This window comes from Mytilus trossulus, chromosome 13 (genome assembly GCF_036588685.1).
Source record: "Mytilus trossulus isolate FHL-02 chromosome 13, PNRI_Mtr1.1.1.hap1, whole genome shotgun sequence".
Lineage (NCBI taxonomy): Eukaryota > Metazoa > Mollusca > Bivalvia > Mytilida > Mytilidae > Mytilus > Mytilus trossulus.
In genome coordinates this window covers 62,046,111-62,053,365 of record NC_086385.1, presented here as the reverse complement: position 1 = coordinate 62,053,365, position 7,255 = coordinate 62,046,111, and positions in this window count along the sequence as shown.

Below are 7,255 nucleotides of genomic sequence, written 5' to 3'. Positions count from 1 at the left end.
TTTAGATAAGAGCACCAATGTTTGTATGTGTCAAAATTGTTGTCTGAAGTAACTGGTAAACCTTGATGAAGTTGCGTTTCCATGGCAGAAAATTTGGATTTTATGGAAATGGAGAAATAAATATGAGTCAATTGCTTGAAGAATTAAACATGAACGACAATCGTATCACTAACATTAAATCACAGAATAATAATACGGATGCTGCAACAAAACGATGATTCATGCGTCAATTGAAATATTATACGAAACAATTAGAATTATAACTGCAATCCGCGTGTAACCAGATGAAGACGGATATAAAACGACTAGAGAAAGGATATGATACAACCATTAAAAAACTCAAGAAAAATGTAGATGAGTTTAAGTCCACTCTACACAATGAACTCGGGGTAAACCAGATTAAACATTCGCCACATAAAACATCGATAAACTCTTGAAACTTTCCTTGTCAATTGAAATTTAAGAGCACAACAAGGAAGATCTAGAGGGTCTGAGCATGTTAAATCTATTGAAACATGCTGGTGGGAGATTAAAAGCCGTTAGTGGTTTGATATATAGTAAAGACGTAGCCCAGATGTGTAAGCCTTCACCACAATACTCGTATAACGAAAGTATCCTTTATAATCGTGGGCAAATATTGTCAAAGATTATACTTTCTAAAAGTAAAAGGTTGGTGCTGCATATCTGAATGTTTGAATCAAGATTTTAAGGACTTAGGCTACCCTTTCAATCGAACAAAGACCTCTTTCACACCCACACCTTCATTTTCGCAAAACCTGTCCGACGCAGTTCAAATCCTGAACCGTCTTTTTAAGTTAAGGTTCATCAAAGTAAACAGAAGACTTAACGTATTTATTGAGATTCTTCAACAATTATAAATACGGAACTCCTAAGAATATCTTTACAGCAAAGTTCCGAACTGGACCTAGCTCATTTCAAAGGTGTAAACCCAGGCTAATCCCCACTTAAATATTTTTCGGTATATCCCTACGGCAAAGTTCCGAACCGGACCTAGCTCATTTTAAAGGTATTGACCCAAGCTATTCCCCACTTAAATATTTTTCTGGGATCCGGGCCCGTCTGGCCACCACAGAGGTTCAAAGTTGCTCATTTACGTATTTTCATATCAATCACACATTCGGTACTCTTCGGTATAAACCTACGGCAAAGTTCCGAACTGGACCTAGCTCATTTTAAAGGTATTGTCCCAAGCTATTCCCCACTTAAATATTTTTCTGGGATCCGGGCCCGTCTGGCCACCACAGAGGTTCGAAGATGCCCATTTACGTATTTTGCATATCAATCACACATTCGGTACTCTTCGGTATATCCCTACGGCAAAGTTCCGAACCGGACCTAGCTCATTTTTAAGGTATTGACCCAAGCTATTCCCCACTTAAATATTTTTCTTGGATCCGGGCCCGTCTGGCCACCACAGAGGTTCAAAGATGCTCATTTACGTATTTTCATATCAATCACACATTCGGTACTCTTCGGTATATACCTACGGCAAAGTTCCGAACCGGACCTAGCTCATTTTAAAGGTATTGACCCAAGCTATTCCCCACTTAAATATTTTTCTGGGATCCGGGCTCGTCTGGCCACCACAGAGGTTCAAAGTTGCCCATTTACGTATTTTTCATATCAATCACACATTCGGTACTCTTCGGTATATCCCTACGGCAAAGTTCCGAACCGGACCTAGCTCATTTTAAAGGTATTGACCCAAGCTTTTCCCCACTTAAATATTTTTTCTGGGATCCGGGCCTGTCTGGCCACCACAGAGGTTCAAAGTTGCTCATTTACGTATTTTCATATCAATCACACATTCGGTACTCTTCGGTATATACCTACGGTAAAGTTCCGAACTGGACCTAGCTCATTTTAAAGGTATTGTCCCAAGCTATTCCCCACTTAAATATTTTTCTGGGATCCGGGCCCGTCTGGTCACCACAGAGGTACAAAGTTGCCCATTTACGTATTTTGCATATCAATCACACATTCGGTACTCTTCGGTATATCCCTACGGCAAAGTTCCGAACCGGCCCTAGCTCATTTTTAAGGTATTGACCCAAGCTATTCCCCACTTAAATATTTTTCTGGGATCCGGGACCGTCTGGCCAGCACAGAGGTTCAAAGTTGCTCATTTACGTATTTTCATATCAATCACACATTCGGTACTTTTCGGTATATACCTACGGCAAAGTTCCGAACCGGACCTAGCTCATTTTTAAGGTATTGACCCAAGCTATTCCCCACTTAAATATTTTTCTTGGATCCGGGCCCGTCTGGCCACCACAGAGGTTCAAAGATGCTCATTTACGTATTTTCATATCAATCACACATTCGGTACTCTTCGGTATATACCTACGGCAAAGTTCCGAACCGGACCTAGCTCATTTTAAAGGTATTGACCCAAGCTATTCCCCACTTAAATATTTTTCTGGGATCCGGGCCCGTCTGGCCAGCACAGAGGTTCAAAGTTGCCCATTTACGTATTTTTCATATCAATCACACATTCGGTACTCTTCGGTATATCCCTACGGCAAAGTTCCGAACCGGACCTAGCTCATTTTAAAGGTATTGACCCAAGCTATTCCCCACTTAAATATTTTTCTAGGATCAGGGGCCGTCTGGCCAGCACAGAGGTTCAAAGTTGCTCATTAACGTATTTTCATATCAATCAAACATTCGGTACTCTTCGGTATATACCTACGGCAAAGTTCCGAACCGGACCTAGCTCATTTTAAAGGTATTGACCCAAGCTATTCTCCACTTAAATATTTTTCTGGGATCCGGGCCCGTCTGGCCACCACAGAGGTTCAAAGTTGCCCATTTACATATTTTGCACATCAATCACACATTCGGTACTCTTCGGTATATTGTCACTACGGCAAAGTTCCGAACTGGACGTAGCTCATTTTTAAGGTATTGACCCAAGCTATTCCCCACTTAAATATTTTTCTGGGATCCGGGCCCGTCTGGCCACCACAGAGGTTCAAAGTTGCTCATTTACGTATTTTCATATCAATCACACATTCGGTACTTTTCGGTATATACCTACGGCAAAGTTCCGAACCGGGCCTAGCTCATTTTTAAGGTATTGACCCAAGCTATTCCCCACTTAAATATTTTTCTGGGATCCGGGCCCGTCTGGCCACCACAGAGGTTCAAAGTTGCCCATTTACGTATTTTTCATATCAATCACACATTCGGTACTCTTCGATATATACCTACGGCAAAGTTCCGAACCGGACCTAGCTCATTTTAAAGGTATTGTCCCAAGCTATTCCCCACTTAAATATTTTTCTGGGATCCGGGCCCGTCTGGCCACCACAGAGTTCAAAGTTGCCCATTTACGTATTTTGCATATCAATCACACATTCGGTACTCTTCGGTATATCCCTACGGCAAAGTTCCGAAGCGGACCTAGCTCATTTTTAAGGTATTGACCCAAGCTATTCCCCACTTAAATATTTTTCTGGGATCCGGGCCCGTCTGGCCAGCACAGAGGTTCAAAGTTGCTCATTTACGTATTTTCATATCAATCACACATTCGGTACTCTTCGGTATATACCTACGGCAAAGTTCCGAACCGAACCTCGCTCATTTTAAAGGTATTGACCCAAGCTATTCCCCACTTAAATATTTTTCTGGGATCCGGGCCCGTCTGGCCACCACAGAGGTTCAAAGTTGCCCATTTACGTATTTTTCATATCAATCACACATTCGGTACTCTTCGGTATATCCCTACGGCAAAGTTCCGAACCGGACCTAGCTCATTTTAAAGGTATTGACCCAAGCTATTCCCCACTTAAATATTTTTCTGGGATCAGGGGCCGTCTGGCCAGCACAGAGGTTCAAAGTTGCTCATTTACGTATTTTCATATCAATCACACATTCGGTACTCTTCGGTATATACCTACGGCAACGTTCCGAACCGGACCTAGCTCATTTTAAAGGTATTGACCCAAGCTATTCCCCACTTAAATATTTTTCTGGGATCCGGGCCCGTCTGGCCACCACAGAGGTTCAAAGTTGCCCATTTACGTATTTTTCATATCAATCACACATTCGGTACTCTTCGGTATATCCCTACGGCAAAGTTCCGAACCGGACCTAGCTCATTTTAAAGGTATTGACCCAAGCTATTCCCCACTTAAATATTTTTCTGGGATCAGGGGCCGTCTAGCCATTACAGAGGTTCAAAGTTGCTCATTTACGTATTTTCATATCAATCACACATTCGGTACCCTTCGATATATACCTACGGCAAAGTTCCGAACCGGACCTAGCTCATTTTAAGGTATTGTCCCACGCTATTCCTCACTTAAATATTTTTCTGGGATCAGGGCCCTTCTGGCCACCACAGAGGTTCAAAGTTGCCCATTTACGTATTTTTCAATAACCATAACCCAAGATCCTTTTAGTCACGTTTATATATGTACACCCAATTTTATATACTACAGAGTTTATAATACCGTTGCATTTTGGGATATTTAAACACCAGGGGTCTCACTGTCATCTGGGCAGTCTCCCGTAGGTTTTCACTAGATATTCATTCTATTTTTGGCTTTCCATAAATATTTCTATTTATATTTCTGAATGTTTTTAGAGTGGCCGGCTTTAGTTTTAGTTTTATATATTATATATTAAATTAAATCTTTGATGAATCTTTGACGTCGTTTTATTGATAAAAATTTAGATTACATAAAGACAAATATGCAATTTATATAAGGGTTTATATTCGAGAACGAGAATTTACGACAGCCTGAAGGGATCATAAAACTATTTGCGGCGTAATTTTTCATTCCTGTTAACTATGAAAATCATACTTTTTAATGATTTTCAACTAAATATTAATATTCAACCGACTGCTAGCAACCGTCGGATATTGATTATCAAATATCTAATAACAAACCGGCAGCTCACTTCTCATACATATTCAAAACGGAATGAAATGCTTTTAAATTCAGTACAACTTCACATACATATTTAAAACGTAATGAAATGCTTTTAAATTCTGTACAAGCCGCGAAATTGTTGAATTCCGCTGTTGAATTATATTTAACTAAGATTAAGCGATTTTTGGAACGTTTGAGTCTTATGCAATTTTTTGGTTTTTAGACATATCGTCAAAATTGGCTGCTGGAAAAAAGTGGCTGCTATCTTGATTGGCCGATAAAAGTGGCTTCCAGATTGAGTCTGGTAGAGAACTCGCAGTTACTAAAGGCAAATTTAAGGCCAAATGCAACTAACAATTAAATTATGCGCTAATATATACAAACCTGTCTCTGCCTAGGGGAGGGTTAGTGCCTTTAAATAAACCCGGCCACATGATGTGTCTGTCCCAAGTCAGAAGCTTGTAATTAAGTGGTTAACACACGGCTATAATTTATATTAACTTAGATAAAGTAATACAAGATACCCGTATTAACCGTGATTTTGTTCTTCAAAAAACTCATCAGTGACGCTCAAAAAGAAACAATATGAAATAGAAAAAAATCGGTTGAAGTTAGAGATTCAACAACATAGAGGATCCAAAAATCTACCCAGGTAATATATTCCTGGAAATAAAATTTTCAGTAATTTCATAAATATTTAAAGCATTCAAATATTTGAAACATCGAAGACCTTATAATCAAAGAAAGATAACTGTAATTTTTATTTACAACTTTTAAGAAATTCAACAAAAGAATCCTTTAAACGTTTATATATGATATAAGTTGAATCCTCCGGTGAAATAGTTATTATTTTATATATAAAATAAGGAGACGAGCATGATTGCCAACGAACCATATTTTTCTTCTGAGACCAAGATGATGTCGAAGTAAGCAAATTCAGCTATAAAAGGCCCGAAATGACAAATGTAATACAATTCAAACAATTCAAACAAGAAAATTGACGGCCTAATTTTCGTAAAAAAAATTGAAGAGAAAGATTTAACACTTTAACAAACGACAACCACTGAACTACAGCCTCGAAGAAAATTGGTGCTGTGGCTATTTTAATTGTTTACACACATACACGTTTTATTTATCATCGTTAACATTTCTTCCAACGCTCGACCCTGTAATTTCACGATAGTGAGTCCCGGTAGCGTACAGTCTCGTGATGGGTAGACCCGATAGCGTACACCTCTAGATAACCATCCAACTATTTTTTTTGTCTCGTGTTATTGAGTCCTCGAGTTCGTGATTTCAATTCAAAGCTCGTTAAAAAAACACATAGGAATAATCTATAAGAATAACGGAAATTTCTACAAGTATTTGACATTTTAACAAATCATACCAACTCCAGAATCATCCGCAAACAAACACGATTATTAAAACAACCAAATGAATGATGAAAAAGATTTCCTGACGTGGTAGATGTACAATCATATATGGTAACGGTGTCCAAATCCATCATAAATAACCAAGAGCTCACAATTCTTGAAACTAATTATTAACACTGTTTTTAGATATTATACGAACGAGTTGTTATCGCAATGAACAGCCGAAATGTTCTAATAAAAGTAAGGCGTACACGTCCAGAGCACCTGCGTTTTCCTAAGGTATAGCTGAGGTTCGTGTTGTAGACTTTTTGCTATTTGCCACGAAAGTGAACATATTATGGTTTACTTTTATAAATAATCATTTGGATGGAGAGTTGTCTCATTGGCACTCATACCACATCTTCCTATATCTATATTAAATGTGACATCACCAAAGAAGACTTAAGACTTTATCAGTGTTAACCATGAGCAAGCCACGGATTGTTCGTCCAAAGAGGGATCTTCTTATTAATCAGGGCAAATGAGATCACCTCCTGATTTTGAGGTGGTTCGTGTACATACAGTAGTTTGTGTATCTTATTGTTTGTCTTGTGTAACGGACGCATTATTATTTTTATTGTTAAGGTATTTTTACAAACCTTGATGCACTTATACCCATTGAACTATTTATACATTACGTTTACATTGATAAAAAAAAAACCTGAACTCTAAGGTAAATTTTGGAGACCAGTATATTGCTTATTCATTTAATAAAAGTACAATAATAATATCAATTACGTCGAAGCAAAGGACGTGCGTAAAGGTTACAATGTACCAAATAAAATTACATGGGCGAAGCCATTTTATGAAGGGAACATGACATAGAGATAAAAATAAATGGCTCTCTGTGATTGGTTGTTATATCTTTTATATATTTTTCTTCTGGAAAGCATTATGAATGAAGTTTCATGCAAGCACAAATTTTTCCTTAAATGTATA